General features: G+C 40.1%; 1 long non-coding RNA gene across 2 annotated transcripts; it reads right to left on the reverse strand.

The window, feature by feature from the left end:
* Positions 1-23,318, reverse strand: LOC109271977 (uncharacterized). 2 transcript variants are annotated; one of them, XR_002082197.2, is made up of 4 exons: positions 22,509-23,318; positions 11,480-11,611; positions 8,017-8,078; positions 1-1,774 (listed from the first exon to the last, which is right to left on the reverse strand). It is a non-coding gene; the product is annotated as an uncharacterized LOC109271977 (long non-coding RNA). The 2 variants fall into 2 exon arrangements; XR_002082198.2 differs by having other exon boundaries at positions 22,581-23,317.
* Positions 23,319-23,630: the final 312 nt, after the last annotated feature.

Genomic DNA, 23,630 nt, shown 5'->3' on the forward strand with positions numbered 1-23,630 from the left:
CCAAATTTGTTCTTATAAAGCCCATCAGTAACTTACACATTGCTAAATCCAACGATCAATTCTCAGGCCTCATCTTCCTTGATTGTTAGCACTTGACAGACTTGTACAAGCCTTCCTTTTTACAACACTTTTTTCACCTGACTTCCAGAACACTTTGCTCTCCTAGTTTTACTCTATAGGACTGCTATAAAGGCAGAAGGGAGAAGAGTGCTATTTGAACCAGAATTGTACAAGTCTCTGTAGTCATTAGGAGATTGGGTTAGAGACAATAGTCAAATATAGAAGGCTTAGGAACCTTACCTGGGATTGAAGGAAAGAGAGTAATTGACCTTTGCATGATGCAATACGAGGGCATTGACCCTAGACAGATAGTCCCGGTAGGAAGGTAAATATTGGCATTCAGGACATCAGCTCTTGGGGATCAGAGATCCAGGCAAATGGCCAATGGATGTAGTAATGACAGGCAAGGGGAAAGATAAGGTAACCATATTGAAAATCCCAACTCCAGCCCAGTAACCAAATTGTATTGATATTAATACTATTCATACATTTACTACCTAACTCATACAAAGTGGCTATTGTTCATGGCTATTCTTTCTGCCCAATATCTCTGAGCAATGTAGCTATTTTTACCCAATTGTATGGATGAAGAGACTGAGGTTAAATGCAGGTGTCCTGCAGGTTAAAACAACTGAGTAAAATTATACTGAGTTATTAACAGAATTGAGACTAGAGCGCAGATCCGAGAAAGCCAATAAATAGTGCCATGGCATCAGCAACCAGTGCTTTACACACAGAATTCTGGGCGAGAGAGTCAGAAGCTTCAGATGGCATGGTCCAGAAAGACCAGTAAATCAACATCAGATCTTGAGACTGGGTGCCAGATATGGGTGAGTGTAAGGATGGGGTGGGAATAAGTAGCAATACTGACAAGCCAGCAGGAAGTGGTACTTCCTGTGTGCCAGTACATGCAGATGAATTGAACTGAGTACAGGTAGAAGAAACAGATGGGATCACCTGACTGAAGGAATGGAGTGGAGGTGTAGAAAGCTGAGTCATCTCTGACAATCATCCCAGAGAATAAATAAACCTGCAGTTCCCTGTGGAAGATCTGATGTTTACTTCGTGGAATCCCTTGGCATCTGTCCTGAGAAGAAGCAAACATGTGGCATCTAGTGGGATGGCCATTGGGTGCTATAAGGGCTGAGCAAGGGGTGGGAAGGGTGGAATTTTTCCCTATATTTAACTAGATCATCATCCAAAGGATTTTAAACAGTTCATGGAAAATGCATAATGCTCAAAAAATGGAGTAAAAACTTGACAAAATATTTTTCTGACATGCAATTTGTTACTTCTTCTAGAGCAGGAGTTTTGAAATTTCAAGCGTAACAGTATATTAAACAAGTGTGACCCATAATGAAATCACAGCACCTGCTTTTATGATCCATTCCCTCTACACATGGGTTCAATGGAGTTAACCTTCCCTTGCCCTTGGATGAACACTCAGGCATATTCTAATGACTTTTTTAGACATTCTCAGATGTCTATGTCAGGAAAAGGGTATCCTACAGTCACTTTAGTAACAAAGAGAGTTAAATCCACTAACTGGAATATCTTACATAGTCCAAAACTGGAACTGATTTATCCTAAACCTCTTGCCTCCTTGCTTGGGCTGCTGCCCTGTGGAGGGTTATCCATGATTTCTTCACTCTGTGCTCTTCCTCTTCCCTTCTGATGTCCTTCCTGCAGCTTACTAGCCAGTTCCTGGGTGGAGCTAGAGTCAGGAGAAGAACAAGAAATAGTAAGGGGCTAGGTAATGTCCTTCATGAACTAGTTTTGTCTAAATGTTTTAAATGTTTACAAATGAGTCTTTCTTTTATGAATACTGTCATAAGCATCCTGTCAGGTCTCTCCTAGACCTCCCTGCAGTTCCCTTGTCCTGGACAGATGCATCTTATTATGGGTTGTCAAGGGTAGGATGACCAACCATCCCAGTTTTATCAAGGTGTATCCATCCCTGTTTTAGCATTGGAAGTCCCATGACCCAGGAAACTCATCAGTCTGGTTAAACCAGAAGAGTGGGTCACCCTAGTCATGCCTCTATAGCCCTTAATTAATCTGGTTATCAACTACAACTCCTGGATTCTGGTCCTTCACCCACCTAGACCCTTATTAGACAAAGACAATAATAAATTCACACTGCCTCACTCAAATCACCCTCATGCCTATTCCACATAGACTATTCCTTCGCTCCTTAGATATCTGGAGGTATAAACCCTTCATCTTTATTGAATCCAAGTATTTGTAGCAATTATCTCCAAATGTACAAGGGAAGCAGCTCCCGGAACCTCCCTTCCTCTTTCTTGGAGAGAATCAAGTGTACCGTGGGCCCATTAGAATAGATTCCTTTCCATTTACCTCTGAGAGGGTCTGGTGACACCCAGTGGGCCTCAAGGGGTGTCTAATTTGAGCTTCTCCTTGGGAAGATACATGTTCCTCATGGGTGTGGTCAAGCCTGCTTGTAACCCCTATGAGGTGGATAGTGAGCCTATAAATAACCCTGACCTGGAGCTGCCTACCTTGTCTATTCTATGAGGTAGGATAATAAAGACATTATTAATTAAATCACATTAAAAATATAAGAATAATTTTAATAAAATAATAAAATAAAACTGTTATTTTAAATAAAATAGCAGTGATAAATAATAAATTTTAATAAAATTTGATTTAAAAAATAAAGGTAGCACTTAACCCTGTTGCCATTGCCCTGTTTGGCTGGCTTTCTTTCTTTCTTTCTTTCTTTCTTTCTTTCTTTCTTTCTTTCTTTCTTTTTAATGAAGTATAGTTGACACAGTATTACATTAGTTTCAGGTGTATAACAGTGATTCAACAAGTCTATACATGATGCTATGTTCACTGCAAATACAGCTATCATTTGTCTCCATACAATGCTATTACAATACCATTGACTATATTCCCCAGGCTATGCCTTTTATTCTTATAACTTGTTCATTTCATAACTGGAAGCCTGTTCCCATATTTGGCTTTCTAAGGTGTAAGCTAGGCACTAATCTTCTGAGAATCCCAACCGCAAGAAACATCATTCAAAATGCTCCCAATGAACCCACAGAAGTCTCCTCTTTCTAAAGTTGGAACAAAGGAGATAATACCCACACCATTCCCTAGGTTGGAGCAACTTTTCTTTCCAAAGATGTCACTTCAAAATTCTCCATATCAACTCGGCATTTTAAAGTGGTTGAGGGGATTCAAGTCACGGAATGTAAATGTTGCATACTGTGATCTGGCTAAAAAATATCAGATCAAGTCTATCTTGGTGTCTCAGGCTCTAACTTTAATTTTAACACTCTATTACACAAGATTATAAAACACACACACACACACACACACACACACCAAAACACTCTACCCAGTAGGTGGCACCTGCAGAAATACATGCAGAGCATTTGTAGCAGATTGTATTTTCCAAAAATTGCCATAGCAATGTTTATGTTCCCACATACTCTCCCAGAACCTTGACATCCTTCCCTCAAGCAATGGAACCTATTCTCTTCTGTCTGAATATGGAACACTTCAGTGACTTTCTTCTAACAAACACAATGTAGTGGAAGTCTGACTTCATAGATTAGATCCAAACAGGTAATATAGCTTCTAACTAGTTTTCTTTTTCCTTCTTCCTCCCCTTCTCCCTCCTTGCTCTATGCTCTCTCTCAAGCAGCACTAGCTACATAATTTGTGGGACCTGAGGCAAAATGAAAATGAGCTGCTTGTTATTCAAAAATTTAAAATTTCAAGACAATGGTGACAGTGCAATAAACCAAGCATGGGCTCTTTTTGAGTGTGGGGCTTTGTGTGACTGCACATATCACAAGTCCAGGAAATCAGCCCTGCTGGAGATGCTGACCCTTGAAAGCCAGCCACCATGCAGAGAGGAAGCCCATGCTACATGGAGAAGCCACATGTAGCTCTTCCAGTTGAAAGCCCTAGGAAGACCCTCAGCCAACAGCCACACCAACCACCAGACGTGTGACTGAACGAGCATTCAGATGATTCTAGTACTCAGCTTTCCAGTCTCCTGGATGAGGTCCCAGACGTTGTAGAAAGAAACTGCTGTCATTGTGCCCTGTCCAAACAGTCCATGTAAATAATAAAAGGTTCCTTTATGCCATCATATTTTGGAGTTGTTACAAAGCCATCTTAATACAACAGTATGATTTATAGACACAACTTATGAAAGACTTCAGCCCAGTCACACCTGCCCACTACTATACCCTCAGACACCAGAGCCCTACCCAGTGTTGCCGAAAAAGTTCCAATGTTCTGGACTGCAACCAATACGACACCATAGTGACCGGACCACAAAACTTCCCATCTGCACCCTACTGTTGCCTGAAACAGCCCCTGCTTTTGGCATCTTGGCCAGCATCGAACCTTAACCATTCTCCAGATAAGGTTCTGCAGCTCCCTTTAGAGCTTTAGCCTTAGGACCTTTGAGACCATGCAACCCTGATATCATGGGCAACCCTCTAGGTACACTCGCCAATAAGACCGAACCCCCTCATCCCGAATTCAGACTTAGGTTTACTCTTCCAGCAACGTTGTACATTAAATTGACCTGAGGGAGTGGCTTCAGAACTTATGCATCGTTTACATCAGGATTTCTATGAAAATGAGGGTCTGAGATCCAAACCTCAAAGTTTTGAAACCCAACCTTTTCATTAAGAACCACAATCTACTCCCTAAAAATGTACAATCCATTTGACTTAAATAGTTACTGGAGGCTGATGGCTCTGTCTTTCCGCTTGCTTATTTGAGTGCCTTTGGGAGTCATATCTCTTGGAATTTAAAACACTCAACCCAAAGCAATGTAATATGTCATAGCAGTCTAGAAAAGAAATACAAAAACAAAAACTCTAACTAGAAGGTTAGACATTTTTTAGGTTTTACAAATTATGAAACCATGACCACTGAAAGAAACTCATCCATTATACAAAATGATGTTATGAGTTATTTTGAAAAATATAGGAATGTTCTCAAAGTAAATGGGGATTTTACTATAGTAAATTTATTCCATGCAACAACTTACTAAATTATCTATCTGTTCCACTCTTGTTAGTTCCCAAATTTAGCTGTTCCTAAGCAAAGATGCCTTTTTTTTCTGACTCTTCCTTTCAGTCATATATCAATGCATGTACCATTTCAAAACCATGTAAACAATTAACTTACATGATACGCACTTTTAAAAAATCTAAATATTCTCAAATCTTGAAAATATTTCTCACATTCCTTTTTGGTATCCAGTTACCAAACAAAGTTAAATTCAGATTGTTATCAAACTTGTTTTCCATACCCAAACTGCATTCTGCTTATTTGGAACTCACCAAGCATAAGAAACATTTAATAGAAAATTAAAATAAAATGGCATTGTACCCTTAAAGGGTTACATTTAATTATTAAAAAACAAATCTGTGAAGGTTTTTTTTTCTGTTTTCTTTTCTTTTTCCTGAACTATATCCAAATGAAACCAAGCAAGATCATAAAGAAAGGTTATCAAAATATGCAGTTCAGATTCCCTACAGGACCATTCCTATTGCCATAGTACTACAAAGTCGTAATAGCAGTAAACGATGAGGAAATGTGAATTCCTAGTTGAAAATCTGAAAACAGGATGTTAGAGAACAATGGCAAGCCACCCTGCCTAGTGGTGTAGGTACAGTTAGAGAAATTGGCCAAATTTTATTATGAAATAAATGGAAATATTTTTAAGCACTTTGGAATGTTTTCAAACTATTTAACTCCAAGTAGACATTCAATTATAAGCTTGTTAAATAAAATAATATGGTTTATCTCATTTTTCTCTCATCAACGACTGTGCAAGATGGGTAACACTATCACTGTTGCACGGGGAACACCTTGGGATTACTCAGCCACTAGCTGCATTCAACCCTCTTCCCACATCACACATCTGATGCTGCACTCACTCATTCATTCATTTTCTCATTTGCTTATTCCTTCACTCTTCACACCCAAAGATGTGCTTAACACATTTGAAGAGTACCCAGTTCGGTGGGGAACAGAGACCGGGAACTCAGACGTTCCATTATGGAGTAAGCTATGCGATAGAGGTAAACTGTTTGGAATAGGCAGTACTCCCCAGAGGAGGTCATACTCAGTAGCATCCTAAAGTAGAGATAATTGAATGAACTTGTTTTAATGCATATTGTCTAACTCAACACTTCTCAAACTATGCTGGAAGGAACACTAGCATTTGGCTTACTCTCAATAGATATTCTGTGGATAACAGAATATCCCAATTAACAAGAGTTGCTCTGTGGTAGGACCAAGCACTTCATTCACTGTAAATAATTTAAGCTGGCTCACTGTTTCATCAATAAGCCTGCTGAGTTTGATTATTCAGAATTAGTCCGACATAATCTGGCTCATTTATGCAATAAGACGCAAGAAATGATCTCACAGCTGAATATTCTGACCTGGGAGGATCAAGGCACAAGACCCCAGAACAGAGAAGACAACTGCTAAACATTGCATCATACCACAATTTTCAGCGTTCCTGTGGCTAATACTCTGCATGGCTTTTCTTAATTGCTTGAGAATAAATTGGACAGTCTTTGGATGAATTTAGTGGGTGTGATAAAAAGTGAATTCATTTTAAAAACAAACTAGAGGTGCTAATAAGCTGGATTTGTCAGTATTTAAGCAAGAAACCAAAACTGAGTTATCAAAGGAGCTTTTTGAAGTTGTACAAGGCAAAACCTCTCTACGCCAGGGTGAGACCAAGCAGCACCGACCACGAGAAGTCACTGAGCACCCACATTTCCTGGGAGGACAGAGAAGGGAGCTGGGTGGATAATCTGAGCAGCATAACGTTGAAAGCTGAAATTAGAATTAGTTAGAAAAAATTCAAAGTGCGAAGGAGCCTCTCCACACATCTTCAATTGTACGCAGCAAGTAGCCAGGTCTCAGTAAACAACGTTGAGAAAAGCACACCCTTTTGTGAATTAGAAACTCGGCTACAACCAAAGTAGCCCCACCTCTTGTCGTGTGTTTCCTGCCATTTTTATGGAAGTCTCAAATGTGTGCTGGTAATTTCTACAACAATTTTCCCTCAGGATACAACTTGCAGCCATGGAATACGTGGTAGGCGTTCTAAGGTTTGTTTACGTTTGCCATGGTTTTAAATGTCTGGAGCAAGACAGCACAAGTTCAGGGTGAAAGGGTGCCCTCTAGAACACGACAGGGCCCATCTCAGGGCTCGCTATTTTAATATCTAAAGGGGCTTTGATTTTCAGCGGCACAGAATGCTTCTTACCTTAGCTGATACATCACACTTGCAAATAATCCCCTTAGACACTTTGCGGCTTGATTATGTTAGCACCGAGGCTCCCCCGTGCTGCAATCAGAGCAACTAGGGGTAACAGAAATTTGTTGAGCGTTTGCCCTGTGCTGGCCTCTTTGCATTATTTCCTTTCTTGGCAGGGAATTGGGACTCACTGATTCTGAAGTAGCCACACCTTGATTGCCATGCCGATAAAGTTGTCCCCACAGCACCTGGCTCAAGACACAGCAGGAACACACGTCTGTCCCTCAGCCAAGGTTCTTTCTACAACTCGTGGGAAGGCTATTGTCCTTTCTTATTCTGCCAAACTTCACGTGAAGTATATTCTGTACTTTGGTTACAGAGGGAGGGAGGGTGTGGGAGAAAAGAAGAACAGAGAAAACAATGCTCTGCTTCTCATGTAAAGCTGCAATTCTTTTTCGGAGGAAGTACCAACTGCATGAAAGTGCCCTGTTCCTTCTCTTTCTACATCTAGCTCCCTCCACCCTTATTTTCTTGGCTCTTCTAAGACCCATCTTTTGCTATAAGAGGGTAAATATTGGGGAGGGGCAAAGAACGTTTGAAAACAATTCTAGTTCTTCTTCTTTGGAATCCCAGAAACCATGTAAAACCATACTTTTACCCATATGCAATGTACTCACCTGCCATAGTTGCACTGGCTTCCTGACATCCCCACTGTCATTTGTCACCTGTCCTACCTATACTGTGATGGAAACATAACAAAAGATGCAACATCATTTCCACAACCTTGTAAATGCTCAAATCTTTTTTTTTTTTTAAATTCTGGAGTTTCAGAGCAAAACCAAATGGCGCTAATTACTAAAAAGCAAGTTTTCCAAACCAAATAATAAATCATTTTGAAAGGAAATCTTCGAATCAGCCATTTACGGCATTTGGCTTTACTCTGTTTTACAAATACCAAGTCAGTCTTCACTGATCTAGTCCAATGAAAAATTAGGCTGAAAAAAGAAAAGAAGAAAAAAAACCAAGAAATAACAAAATGAAGACTGACTCTTTTTTAGCATTGTAATTATAAGGAAATTTCACTATTACACATACACGTGTGTAAGTAATCTTGTGAATTTATATACTCATTTAACAGATGTTTTCCAATCATTTACAATATACTAAGTATGCTACCCCCAACCTTAAAGCCTTAACACTATAATTCATTATGTTCTCTCATAGGTCATTGGGCGGACTGGGCTCAGTTGGGTCATTCTTATGCAGGGTAGCTCCTGTAGTTGCAATCAGATAGTGGTTTAAGCCTTCAACTGATGGCTTGACTGGTCGGGACTTCCAAGTTGGCTTGTTTCACAGCTAGGATGGCTGGAACAACTGGGCAGGCTAGCTGCCTTTCCTCCCCCTCTCCGTCCCTCTGTCTCTCTCACCACGTAGTCTATGACAAAGCCAAGTTAGATGTCCTTAGAGCCAGGAAACCCACAGCAGTCACACTTATGAATGCTGCCAGAGCACAAAGAGACCGAGGCAGAAATGCCACGCTTCTTATGGCCTCAGAAGTCACCAGCTTCTCTTCCACTGATTTATTGATTATTTATCCTATTGATTATTTATAATAATATTGATTGTTATCCTGTGTCGCCAATTATTTAGCTACTGACTACATAGGATAAGCCTACATTTGCTGTGGGAAAAAATTACCCAAGGCATGAATACAGGGAGGTTTGGTTTGTTGGGGAAACCATTGTTAGCAACTAGCCAAGATACATAAGCACAGTTCCTAACCTCAAGAAGCTAACAGTAGCTAAATAAACACTGAATTAAGTTTTAAGTCCCGACTACTAACTTTGGTTTTTCCATATGGTTGTCAAAGTCATTTCATCTTTAAAAACCAAACAACAAAAAACTGGACTGAAATACCTACTGAAATGAATTTTTAATGGTGAGTTTTTAAGTACTGTGCAGAAATTAACAAATCATGCTGTCAAGAATATTTATGGATGTTGCTCATATGGAAAGCAGGACACAGATATACACTAACCAGTGTATATTTGTAGACTATTCCTAATTTTGCTTAAAACACACATGTTAATACATGCACATGTACATACACATATAAATTCACAGAAACAAGACTAAAAAAAAATCCCACGAACATATTTAAGATGGTTAGGATATAAGTGTTTGTTTTTTCTTTCTTTGTACTTTTTTAATTTCCACAATGAACATCTATTTCTTCTAAAACAGAATCAGTGTTATAGTATAGTATATTTAAACTAATATCCTGAGAGGGAAGGAAAGTGAACAGTCTTTCTGGAATTTGGGCTTCCCAAGATAACATAATAAGATGGCAAATTAGCACTGAATCCTAATATGATACTCGGTAAAAGTGAAGACTTCAGGGTAGCTGAGGTGAGGTTCACAGGACTTCAACATTAATCACCTTATATAGGAGGAGTTAGACAACAGAGTATTTCTTAAATGTCCTATGAGCAGAAACCACATCTTGACATAGGAAAGAGTACAAGGTCTCTGGGTTCTGTCCTCAAACACTGAGGTTCTTAAAAGAGAAGTGCTTTTGACCATGATATTTGTGTAATGCCATTTGACCTATTTCATAAGTTTCCAAAAAAGAGAATAAGAATAAAAACAGGTAAAAGAGGAAACATAAATAAATATATATGTATGTCTCCACAGTGTATGAGGTCATCCATCAAGGCCATCCATTGGGGAATCCAGTAAATTGGAATTATGGTGGGAAGAATGCCCTTTCCTCTCCTATAGGAAGATTATATGGAGAGGAGTAGGAAGAAATTTCAGTGGGAGGAGCCCATGAGTGATAAGAAGAAACAAGAACTTAGTGGTGATAGAGTGGCTAGTTGAGCACTAAGCTTCTGTCACAGGCAATGAAATGTAGGGCATAAACCACAGTTTAATTTAAAAATAACTCAGGGATGCTTGGATAGTTCAGTCAGTTGAGTGTCTCACTCTTCATTTCAACTCAGGTCATGATCCCAGGGTTATAGGATAGAGCCCCAAGTCAGGCTCTGTGCTGAGCATGGAGCCTGCTTAAGATTCTCTCTCTCTCTCTCTCTCTCTCTCTCTCTCTGCCCTCTCCCCGACTTGTGATCTCCCTCTCTCTCTCTTTCAAATATAAATAAACAAATAAATAAATAACTCACTCACTCACTCAAGTTCTTCATTTTTCAAGGACTGTTAAAAATGTTGAAGTACATAGTTCACAATGCTACCCTAAAATTTTCTTTCCCATTTATGGAATGTCTGCTAGTCACCTGCCCCAATATCCATTTTCCTTTTCCTTTGAAGTAGAACCCGTGATTTGGCTGGACAGCTAGAATAAAGTAAAAACATCTCCCAGGTGTGGCCATGTGACTAAATTCTCGGCAATGAGTTTAAGTGGAAGTGTTGAGTGCAGCTCCTGAGAAATCTTCTCAAAGGGTGTCGGCAGGCCTTCCCTCTTCCTTCCTCCTTTATGCTGGCAATAATACAGATGATTTCACTAGAACTGAAGCTCCTATTTGGACCATGGGAGAGCCCGCTAAAGACAGTGGAATAAGAAGGGAGAAAGACCCTGAGTCCTTGATGCTCATGGAACTTCCATGACGGTGATGAACTACCTATGTTTGGACTTTTTATTTTTTATAATTTTTTTAATGTTTATTTATTTTTGAAAGAGAGACAGACAGAGCGCGAGTGGTGGAGGGGGCAGAGAGAGAGGGAGACACAGAATCCAAAGCAGGCTCCAGGCTCTGAGCTGTCAGCCCAGAGCTCAACGCAGTGCTCGAACTCACGAATTGCGAGACCATGACCTGAGCCGAGGTCGGACGTTCAACCGACTGAGCCACCCAGGCACCACTATGTTTGGACTTTTTAAAGTGACTGAAGAAGAGGAACAATCTTCTGTGGTAGGTAAGCTACCATTCTTCAGAGGATTTTCTGTTGCTTGCAGCTAAATGTAATCTTCGCTGATTCAAAGTCAAATCCCTTAGATTCTAAATCTCTATATCTTCCTTTTCTAAAATCCCCTAGAAAAACTCCTCCATACTTGCAGTCTCCAGGATCCCAGCCTCTGTCAGACCCCAAGAGGTTTTTCTTTCATTTCCCAAGAGAAGAACATCTCACCTCCCCGGTAACCAGGTTCCTGTCATTCCATCCACTCATTCATCCTCCTGATTTCAGGCTGTAGCTACCTGTCCTCATTCTCATATTCTTCACCACAGATTTCACATGGCTGGTGGCAATGGCAGGACCACTCTGGAAGTCAGGATGGGAAGAAAATAAGCAATCACAGCCTAATCTTTCTTAGAGGAAGGGAAAGGGAGTTGTGGGGAGATCCATACATTAATTAAAATTAATAAATTTTACTGTATCACACAACTTTGGGGAAGCGAAATAATTAAGGGAAAATTTCAATGTTGAAAAGATACATTTTTCACACGTGCAAATAGCTTTGTAGAAAATGCATATTTTTTCCTGTGATTATTTCTTGTATTGAATAAGATAAATTGAAAAAATGAAAAATCACACAGCTCTTTGAGATGATATTTGAGAAAGAGCAATTCTGGAGCAGCATTTTAATTATTTTAGATCTTACACTTACATGGCATTTAAATGCATTACTTCTTTTTACATCCTGAACAACCCTAAAAGCTGAATATTATTATGACCCTCCATACACAGGAGAAAGCTGAGGCTCAGAGAAGTCGAATCCCTCACCCACGTTCACATAATAGTCAAGCTATATTACTGTTCTCAAATATTGCCTGTCCCACACTATGGGAGGATTAGACCCTGTCACATCTTTGGCATCAGGCTTGGCAATGTGACTTGCTTGGGCCAATGAAATATGAGTAGAGGTCCAGTGTCGGTTCCAAACATAAGTTTTGAGAGTGATTCTTCCACCTTCCTTTCCTTGCTATGAGGCCTGCCTGCCTGGGTAGAAGCTGATTCAGTGAAAAAATATGTAGAGTTGAGCCACAACTGGTGGACACTTAATCCGACCAAGAAATACCACTGTGTTTATTTACTCCTGTCAGACAGTTTAGACTAAGGTGACTGATGCGCAACGTGAGTGAGTGGAAAGCCTGGGTCTGAAAGCCCAGTGCACTCCATGCAGCATCTGCTTAGTGTTCCCTGGCATTTCAGCACAATCTAAAGAACCGAAGGAATGGCCATAACTCTCCATTTCCTCCCTCTCCTATGGTGGGGATTTCTTCAGTCTACTTGAACCTGGCAACCTATTATCCCAGGCTGGTATTGATGTTTTCCCAAAGGGCCTGTTGTCAGGCCATTTAAGTGCAATTCAACACACAGGACTATTCTTGACTGGTGCCCAGGGCCCCTGAGGGCCCGGCTGCTACAGAACTCAGCTGGACAGTGGCTCTTCTGCCCACCAACAGGCTCTCACTCTCACTGCCATCAAACCCCAGCTCCCCACTCCACCATGGCCAAATGCACTAGGAGAGTTTCCCTGGACACTTCCCTCTTCCCCTCTTCCCTGTTCAAATCCCTCAGCTTTGTAAGAGGAATAAAAGCTTTGAGATTAGGGGTGTCACTGTAGTTCCAAGACAGAAGGCTTTGGCAAGCCACAAGAAAAGGCTACTCATAGCTCACCTTTATTAAAAAAAAGGGAGATCAATAGGTATCTTGTCAAGGTCCAAGAAGGAAGGACAGCAGTCATCACAGAGAAAGCTAACATTTAGGCCGGAGCTGTACCAGGACATCAACTGTGGCTGACATGGCTGCCAAAGAAACCCTGAGTTCCCCAGATTTCATGGCAAGGTTAAGAATCAGCTTGGTAGCTATGTGACAGGACCTTGGCGGCAGGCGGGGGGGTCCCAGAAATCTGCTGGGTAGAACACAACTTGGTCATCCTCTCCAAGGCTGGTGTGGCTTGAGAAATGTGCATAATAGTTTGATTATATTTGTCACAGCAAATGCTCTCTTGCCAAAAGTGTTTATCCACCACCACCAAATACATGGATACGACAACTTGTGATGAGTTGAAACTGTGTGAGTTTTCCCATATCTTATTGTCAGTAGTAGTGTTTTTCATTGATATGAAAGAATATGGGGAAGTTTTAAATATCTACAAGGGAAAAAATTGTACTGGTTACAGTGCTTTTTAAGGAAACCTTCTTACTTTTTGGATTTTTTGGAGCCATTATGATTTTAGTAACCATCTTTAAAGTTTATTTAAAATCCCATTCCTTATAAGACCTATTATCAAAGTTTTAAGAGGAAACTCAGTGGAAAAAATATCTTTGCCACAGGGCAGATGATGTGAGGAAATGTGGATATATATTTCTGATATATTTTGTGGACCAGAAAGGATTTGTAAACTCACTAAGCACCTGTTCAACTAAGTGGAAGTCCCACCATTTTATTTGCCCCAATCCTACATCTGAAGAGGGTAAAGCTTAAGGGAAAATGAGGAGGAATAGAAATTAGAACAGGGGATTACCCAAAGATTCAAAGGAGGAACCTTCAAATAGTTTGCCAGATAGGTTTGACTTGCAGTAAGAGAAGTGATTCCAAGGTCAGTTAGGGCTGTATTTTACTGTCTTTAGAACAAATATAATGTGTCTTGTAAATGGATCCATTTCTATGTTGACATATTCTGGTAAAGTCCTACATGTGTTTATGTGTGTGTGGGTGTGTGTTTCCCAAAAGCTAAGGGGAAAGGGGATTTTCCTCACTCTGGTGAAGCTAGCGGAAGAGATCTGTTTCTAGGGCCCATAAATCCCGCTGGCAACAGCTGTTCCAACTGGACAAACAGAGGAGGAGCTCAAAAGGAAGGAAGAATGGGAACAGCTGTTATAACTGATGCTATGCTCCTCCTCTCTCCCCACAGATTCCTTTTACTAGCTGTTCAAGTCTTCTTTTTCACTTTTTTACATGACATCTATCTTTTTTTTTTTAATGTTTATTTATTTTTGAGACAGAGACAGAGCATGAATGGAGAGGGTCAGAGAGAGAGGGAGACACAGAATCTGAAACAGACTCCAGGCTCTGAGCTGTCAGCACAGAGCCTGACACGGGGCTCGAACCCACGGACCATGAGATCATGACCCAAGCCGAAGTCGGACACTCAACCGACTGAGCCACCCAGGCGCCCCTATATGACATCTATCTTAATACTCTTTCCCCAAATTCCTCATGGCTACTCCCTTACCTTCATCAGGTCTTGCCCAAATGTCAGCTTCTCATTGAGACTTCTCTGCCCCTCCATTTATTATTTTTTACAAGTTTTTATTTATTTTATTTTATTTATTTATTTATTTATTTATTTATTTATTTATTTATTTATTTATTTTGTGTGTGTGTGTGTGTGTGAGAGAGAGAGAGAGAGAGAGAGAGAGAGAGAGAGAGAGAGAGAGAGACAGTGAGAGGGAGAGGCAGAGTGAGAGAGAGAGAGAGAGAGAGAGAGAGAGAGAGAGAGAGAATCTCAAGGAGGCTCCACTCTGCCAGCACAGAGCCCAACCCAGGACTCGATCCTATGAACGAAACTGTGAAATCATGACCTGAGCCAAAATCAAGAGTTGGATGCTCAACCAACTGATCCACCCAGGCAGCCCTCTGCCCCTCCACTTAAAAGTGCAGCCCTTCCCTCTCTAAACTAACATTCCCCATTCTCCCTTTCCACTTATTTTCTTGGTGGCACGATTTTATTCCTTTAAAATATAATATGTCATGCATACAAGGAGTATATAAAAGATATTTGTATATTATAAATCACACTAATAGAACAAACACCTACGGAGTTTACCACAACACAAGAATTTAAACCATTTTAAATTCCCTGTTGTCTTCCTCACCATATTCCTGATGTGTAACCAGGAGAATGTTCATGTGTGTGTGGTACACACATCATTTAAACCAAAACTGAAAACATCACAAATACCCATCAAAGAATGGATAAATGAACCATGATATATTCACCCAATAGAATACTCATCAGTGGAAATGAATGAAGTATAGTTAAACACAACTGAGCATGGATAAATCTTAGAAACATAATGAGTGGAATAATTAAGTCCCAGAAGACCAAACAGAATATAAAATACCATTTATATAAAGCTCTAAAACAAGCAAAACAATGTTATTAACATGAATCTCCATAAATGTTAACACTATGGGACATATTCATCATCTTTATCTTAGCTAATTATTCAGATAAGACTCTTCCAACTTCAACATACATGTAAAATAATGTCTTCTCAATTCATGCCAATTTTAAACAATTTTAGTTCCCCAAATACAAAACTATATTTAACCTTCCAAGTTGGAAAATAGGAGTCAATCTTGACATCTTTTGTTTCTTGCCCACCATATAAAACTGATCACTTAAGGAAATTTTGCCTCTTCAATCTGGCCCCAATCTCCATCCAATTTCCCAGCTACCATCTCCTTAAATCAGATCTTCAGCTTTGAATTCTAGATATTTGTTTCCTAACTCACGTACCCATTTCAGTCTATTCACAGTTTTTCTGTGAGTTATCCAGATGATTAATTTTTTTTGGTTTTTATTTCAATAAATCTCAAGTTAATTTAATATGAACACAATTGATTTATCAAACAGTCTGAAATTGGTGAGAGCTTAAACTTGACACTTTTATTTTTGTCTTCAATTGCCACATTCATTTGTGCCAGGATAAATTCTCCTTTTCAGTTACTTTCAAATGACTTCCAGGCCAGTCCATTTTTATCCAGTTAAAACTTCCTTTTCATAGAGTTCCCCACTCCCCTTTGCCCCCAGCTCATGCTGCTTTACCCCTGGCCTTAAGCCTGTAGGGCACAAAAGGTGGGATCCTCACCTTTATTTGAGTATGTCCACTACTTAGGTGAGAGTGGGTGGGTGGGGAAATCGGAGTTATGAAGAGATACTATTGGGTCCTATGAAAGGGTGATGTTGTGGTTTTCACTTGATTATACTAATGACCCACTCCTTCAACATGGCTGCAGTGCAGCTGATGCCTCTTTGGGGGACACAATGTATGTCCCCTTCAGGGCACACCGTGTTCTTGCAGGAGGGCTCATCTCACCATTCAGTTCTGGGTACAGGAGATCTGATCCAGCTCAGTGTATTGCAATCTCTTTTTCAGTTATGTCCTGAAGCCAGCTCATACTGGCCAATTGTTAAACTTTCAGAAATTTGGGGAGCTGTTTATTAATTCATTGGTAGCTTGAAACCAGCCCTGGTGAGAGAACTCACACTACACTAATTGGTGAAAACTATAAACCAGTTCTGTTTTCTTTTCTTTTGAAAAGCCAGCAGTCAAACATTTACTAGAATTTACTAAAATGTCCACAGCTTTCATCTCTCCCCAGTAATCTACTCCACAGCCTCTTGCTGCTGGAACCTCTTCATCCCAATCCTTTTGGGCGGGGTACTGACAACATGGTTAAAGCCTGCTATCGCACATAGTGTTCAAATGACTCAGAGGAAAATCATGCACCCTTGCCACACCAAAGGGTGTGAGTGCCAACAACTGCACTGCTAGATGTTCACTCTTCCCCATCATCTGTCTCCAAATGTTTGCTCTTTCTGCTCAAACTAGGATAGGAGCAGTCTGAGCAATCAACTGCCTAAGGAGGCTTACAGCTCGGGAGAGAAATACTGATCCTCCCTTCTTAGAGCATTTACAATGTCTAGAAGCAATTCTCCTGGAGTCTCCTTTCCACTCGGAGAGGGGAGGGACTAACTTATCATACAAATAGCACTCCCAAGGTCTTGTCTCCCTGATGATTTTCCTGGGGCAGCAGTCCTCAAACCTTCTATCTCAGGATTCTTTTACCCTCTTGAAAAATATTGAGGACTCCAAAGAGGTTTTTGTGGGTTATGTTTTGTGGGTTCCTAAAATGGAGGAATTTTTAAAACACATAAACACAGAAGCATACATTCTATTAGCCATCAGAGTGATGACATCATCTCATTTCATGTAACCTCTAGAAATCTCTACTGTGTACATGAAAGAATAAGAGTGGAAAAGGCAAATAATGTCATGTACATACATATATATATATATATATATATATATATATATATAGATAGATAGATAGATATAGATATATAGATATATAGATATATATATATATACACCTGTAAATGCTTTGGCGTTATTGACCCCTCAAATAAAGGTCTCCCCTCAACGGTTTCCCCTCAGTGGTTGGGAGAAAATTCTCTATGAGCCTCTTGTGTTTCTGCAGGCCTTGCTAGCACAGGCACCAACTACCTTTGCTCACTACCTTTTTAAAGATGTTTGTATTGTGAACAACCTAGGAAAACTAAAGACGTTGTGTCCCTCCCAGTGTTTGCTCAGAAAAAAAGGGCACGTTTGATTTCTGTCAATTGTAATAAGGGTAATGTCTCTTTCTGGACTGTATACTGCTCTAGGCTACATATTTAGGAATTTTCATCCATAACCACAGTCTAATTTTAGAACATATTCACCACTCCACAAAGAATTAGCATTACGCTCTATTCTTCCTTACTCCTCTTTCAGCCCTGAATAAGGTTTTTAAAATGATTATATCCTCACATTTTTGGAATTTGACATCAACAAAAACTTCACTCACTTAAGAAGATGATAGGAAATTTAAAATCATTTGTTTGCAACTAACAAAATACTTCCAACAGCTGAACTTATAAAAAAAATCTAGGGGCGTCTGGGTGGCTAGTGGGTTAGGTGTCAGGCTTTGGCTCAGGTCATGATCTCACAGTTCGTGGGTCCTAGCCCCGCATCAGGCTCTGTGCTGACAGCTCAGAGCCTGGAGCCTGCTTCGGATTCTGTGTCTCCCTCTCTCTCCGCCCCTCCCCCACTCACACTCTGTCTCTCGCTCTGAAAAATAAATAAAACATTTAAAAAATTTTAAAGGCATTTTAGATACTATTGAACCTTTTCATTTTCCATTAATTATCTATTGCTAAGTAACAAATTATCCCTAAATTTGGTAGCTTACAACAATAAGAAAAATATATAATCTCACATGACTGTGGCTCAGGAATTTAGGAATGGTTTGGCTGAGCATTTCTGCCTCAGGTCTTCCACAAGGTTGCAGTCAAGTTGTGAGTAAAGGCTATGATCATCTGAAGACTTGATCGGGGATGGAAGATGTTCTTCCAAAGTGATTCACTCACATAGTTACTATGGTGGGCTGGAAAATGGCCCCCCAGCGATGTCCACGTCCTAAAACTCAGGATTTGTAAATATATTACCTTACATGGAAAAAAAGGACTTTACAGATGTGATTAAATTAAAAATCTTAAAATGGAGAGGTGACACTGGATTATCCATGCGGCCCCAGTGTGATCACAGAATCTATGTAAAATGGAGGTAAAAGTATTAGGATGAATAGTAGAGGGGTGCCTGGCTGGCCCAGTCGGTAGAGCATGTGACTCTTGATCTCAGGGTGAGTTTGAGCCCCACACTGAGCACAGAGATTATCTTAAAGAAAAAAAAAGATGAATAATAGAAGATGTGAAGACACAAGCAAGAGGCTGGAGCAATGCAAGAAAGGACTCATAAACCATGGAATGTGGGGGGTCTTGAGAAGCCAAAAAAGGCAGGGAATGATTTTTCCCCTTTGAACCTCCTGAAGGAACCAGCCTTGCCAACACCTTGACTTTAGCCCGGAAGGACTGATTTTGGATTCATGACTTCTGCAACTGTAAGATAATAAATCTGTACTGTTTTAAGCCACTACATTCATAGTAATTTGTTATGGTAGCAATAGGAAATTAATTCAATTGGAAAGTTGGTGCTGGTTATTGGCAGGAAGCCTCATTTTTTTGCCACAAGGACATCTTCTTAGAGCTTCTTAAGTGCCCTCATGACATGGTAACCAGTTTCTCCTAGAGCAAGTGATCCAAGCAAGAACAAGATGGAAGCCACAATGCCTTTCACTGTCCAGCTTCAAATATCACACTCTAATTTACATAAAATCCTACTGGTTACATAGGTGAGCCCTATCCAAGATGGGAGGGCAGACTATGTAGGGCATGAATTTGAGAAGCAAGAGTTACTAGGGTCCACCTTGGAAGCTGGCTAGCACACACAAGTATTTTAGATGATAATAAAACTTTAATTTAGAGAACCTTAAAAGAGAACTCACCTTTGTCTAGTTTCTATGCCACTAAAGAGCACATCAGCCAGCAATGGCCAGATGACCAATATAGGTAAAGACAGAGATTGGTGGTGGGGGGTGAGGGCACCTGAGTGGCTCAGTCGGTTAAGTGTCCCACTTCGGCTCAGGTCATAATCTCGCAATTTGTGATCTCAAGCCCTGTATCATGCTCCATGCGGTATGGAGCCTGCTTTAGATTCTCTCTCTCTCCCTTTCTCTCTGCCCCTCCCCCACTTGAGTGTGTGTGCGCTCTCTCTCTCTCTCTCTCTCTCTCTCTCTCAATAATAAATTAATTAAATAAATAATGACAGAGATTGGGGCTTTTGGCTCACAGAGACATAGGCTGGCTTCTCTGACACTCCTCCTTCCCCTTCAACACTGGCCTGGGCAATGATACTGTTGGGGCAATACTCCTTGGACACAATATGAATTCATCCAGCAACTCAGTGGATCTTGTCACAGTCTGGATCTCTGAAAGCAGAGCCTGAAACAAAGACTTACATTCAGATAGTTGATTTGGGGAATGAGTTCAGGTTAGGGCTTGGAAGAGTAAAAGCAAAAAAAGGAGAGAAAATCAATAAAAAGATGTCCTTAGACATTAGCCACCATTATGGTGAATGAAGTTCAATCCCACAGAATCTTCTGGGGACCCTTTTGAAATGCATTCAGAACGATGCCAGGTGATAAACATTGTAAGCATTGAACCATCAGTTCCCATGCCCTTGGTCAAAAACTGCTTCATGGGCATTTATTTCCCACACCTCCAGGTTGCACATGTGGAGGTGTCAAGGTTATACTTACAGAAACCCAAAGCCATAGCAGCTGAGAATCCCTGGGGCAGTAAGCCAGAGGCACACTGAAAAGTTGCAAGAAAGGTGCTGCTGGGTGTACTTGGGGAGGCTGGTAAGTCTGTGTGGAAATTGGTCACCACAACAGAGACTGACAAAGTGGACTGAGAAGATTTGTAGTGCTCCACTAATGGTGCTCCATATTCACTCTTTGTCTAGGATGGAAAATCTGCAATTGGCTAGGGAAATAGATAAATATATGCCTAGATGGCAAAGAGCCACCTTGGCCATTCTGAACATGCAATATGGTGGCAGAGTAACACATGCTATATGTTTCTTCCTGGGAACCTTATGGCACTCTGTCTTCCATGAGAAAGGAGAAAGCAAAGTCTTTTTGCCATTTCCTAAGTCCCAAATGGCGAACCTGATGCCTAACAGGAAGCCCTCTAAAATGGGAGTTCCTTACCATCCATTTGTCCTCAGACTGGAAACCTAATTGCCAATTTTAAAGCCTAAGAAAAACCATCTCAATCGTTATTTTATTAATAAGCATATTCTAGATCACCCAGATGACTACCATATAAACAAACAAGAAAAAGATTCTTTTTTAGTGTTCACTGTGTTTGCGTTTGATAAGATCAATTATCGTAACCTGTGGTAAGTTTAAAAAGTAGCTAAAAAAAACTCTTCAACATTCTTCCCATCAAGACATCAAGACATGGGATGATTGTCCCCTCCCCCTGAATCTGAGAGGACTTGTGGCTCATTGTAACCATAGAACACAGTGGAAATGACCCTTGTGTGACTCCTGAAGCTTGGTCAGAAAGTGTGAGGCAAGTTCTACTTTGTGAGCTGGGACACCTGGGAGCCCTGGGCTGCCACGTAAGAAGCCTGACTCTCCCGAGGGTCCCATGCTGTGAGGAAGTTGAGACTGCCTGCAAACGCCTATGTTGAAGCTCCAGTCAACCACCAGGCATCAACTACCAGAGTGAACACATTGAGTTACCTCCGCCCTTGAGTCTTCTTAGCTGAGCCCCAGATACCATGTGGATAAGACAAGTCATTCCCACCGTGTTCAGCCTGAATTCCTGACTCACAAAATCCACAAAGCATAATAAAATGGTTATTTCAGCAGCTCAGTCTTGAGGGAGACTTAATACATTAAAAGGAGGTCAAATAACTTCACAGCATGTTGTATAGATGAAAGACACACAACAGTTTGAGCAGCAAAAAGAAGTAAAAGAACTGAATCATCTTAAAACACAAGGTATTATAGGGTGCGTCTGGGTGGCTCAGGCAGTTAAGCGTCCCACTGTGGCTCAAGTCATGATCTCACAGTTCATGAGTTCAAGCCCCACATCAGGCTCCATGCTGACAGCTCAGAGCCTGGAGCCTGCTTTGGGTTCTGTGTCTCCCTCTCTCTCTGCCCCTCTCCTACTCACAATCTTTTTCTCTCGCTCTCTCTCAAAAATAAACATTAAAAATTTTTCTAAATAAAATAAAAAAACACGAGGTATTATAGGCATAGGGAACTCTTTCATGATTATTAAAATTCATTCTTTTCATGAATTTATTTCAGCAAAACATAATCCTTCACATTAAGTTAATGTTAATTTGAATTTTAGAATTCATACGGTTTTGTTTTTATTTAATATGTAAATTCATTTGGGTTCTTTAGTTGTTTAATAAACTATAAGCAAAAGGAATTTATATATAACTAGTTAAAGTTGGTATATTATAGGATACATATTATAATAAAAATAATTTAAGTCAACTCTGAAAAATCATTTTCATTAAAAGGATTCATGTAATAATCAGATTTGCAAAAGATTGCTTTATATTGTTATCAGCTACCTTCTACTTAAAAACCCACCAAAACAACCTATTGCCTGTTGCCTTTGGATTAAATCCAAACCCCTTCATTAAAAAAACACAAGATCCTTCCCAATCCACCTCAAAAATCTGTCTTTATCTCTTCCCTCCCTTCATTCATTTGCCCTATGTTGCAGCCACCTCCAACTTCTCCCCAATCTCCTCAGGAACTCCTACCCTTCCTTAAAGACTCACTTCAACTGCCACTTCCTCTGTGAAGTCTTTACAGATTCAGAGGATTCCTTTCTCTATGTTCCCACAATGTATCAGTCCAGGCCTGGCAGAAAACAGGTGGTACATTCAAATGGGTAACTGTTTCCTGACAGAAACAAAACATTTCTTGAATTGACACAAGAAAACCCTACCATTAGCTCTGACTTTTGGTCAACAGATGCAGGCAGCCCACTGTGGAAGGAGCAAGAGATTCAATGCCTCACCTCATGTTTATCCTTTCCTCCGATCTGCTGCCAGGGTCCTGTTGGCTGAACCCAATAAGAAGCCAAAGGACAAAGAAACCCAGTGATACAGTAGTCTATCCAGATCAGCCTCCCCAGGGAAAGGCAAGGTGGAGAAGGATGGAGGGTGGCAATGGGCGAGAAGGGAACACAAGACATCCAAGCTCTTTATTTATATGTGAATGATGTTCTGTTGCAATAACCTGTTTTCATGAGTGCTTTCCCACTGGACTCTGACCATGACATCATTACTTCCATATTCTCTGCACTTGGCAAAGGATGTGGACAGAGCAGTCTCTTAATAAGTGTTTATTGAATAATGAATTGATAAGGGAATGACATAGTTGAGAACACTGAGAGCATAACTGGTGTTCTTGAATATTTTTCAATTTTTATTTAAAAAATTTTTCTCTAGTTGTTTTATTCCTATCATTTGGAATACACCCTCCCTCTTTTTTCTGTAATAAGCTCTTGTGTTATTTTTTTCCTAAGCAAAGCAGCTATTTGTATTGTATTTTCGTTTATTTGCATTTTGTTACTGAGATTTTAGTTCTTTAAGCCAGTTAGGATTATATCTTATAATAAAGCTCATTTTAATCTGTTTTATTTGTGTGTATATGATTGTAGAGCAATTTAATTTATAAAATAGGACACATTTATGGCACATGGCTTAAAATTTTCCCTTCAGTTTTGTTCTGATTTCCTAAATTTCTTTACACTATTTGTATGGATCTTGTCAATCAAATTTTATTCCGTATAAGAGATTAATAGAGGAATGCTACATTATAAGCCTTCCAGTTTCCTTGAATGATTTTTAGTATTCTGTAACACTTTTTTGTAATTAAGATTTAAATACCCAATCCCTCAAGACTTGCCATACAGAGAGCTGTCAATCAAAGAATTGGCAGGCTCTATGATCCGCATGATGAAGTCTTTATCCCTACTCTCTGATGCCTTCAAGACCAGCTTTTGCGAGCTGATCCTTCATTTCACATGTCTTAGAACTCACTCACACTTCTTATGCTTGGAAAT

The sequence above is a fragment of the Panthera pardus genome, unplaced genomic scaffold (genome assembly GCF_024362965.1).
Source record: "Panthera pardus isolate Hobbes unplaced genomic scaffold, ASM2436296v1 HiC_scaffold_10, whole genome shotgun sequence".
Classification (NCBI taxonomy): domain Eukaryota; kingdom Metazoa; phylum Chordata; class Mammalia; order Carnivora; family Felidae; genus Panthera; species Panthera pardus.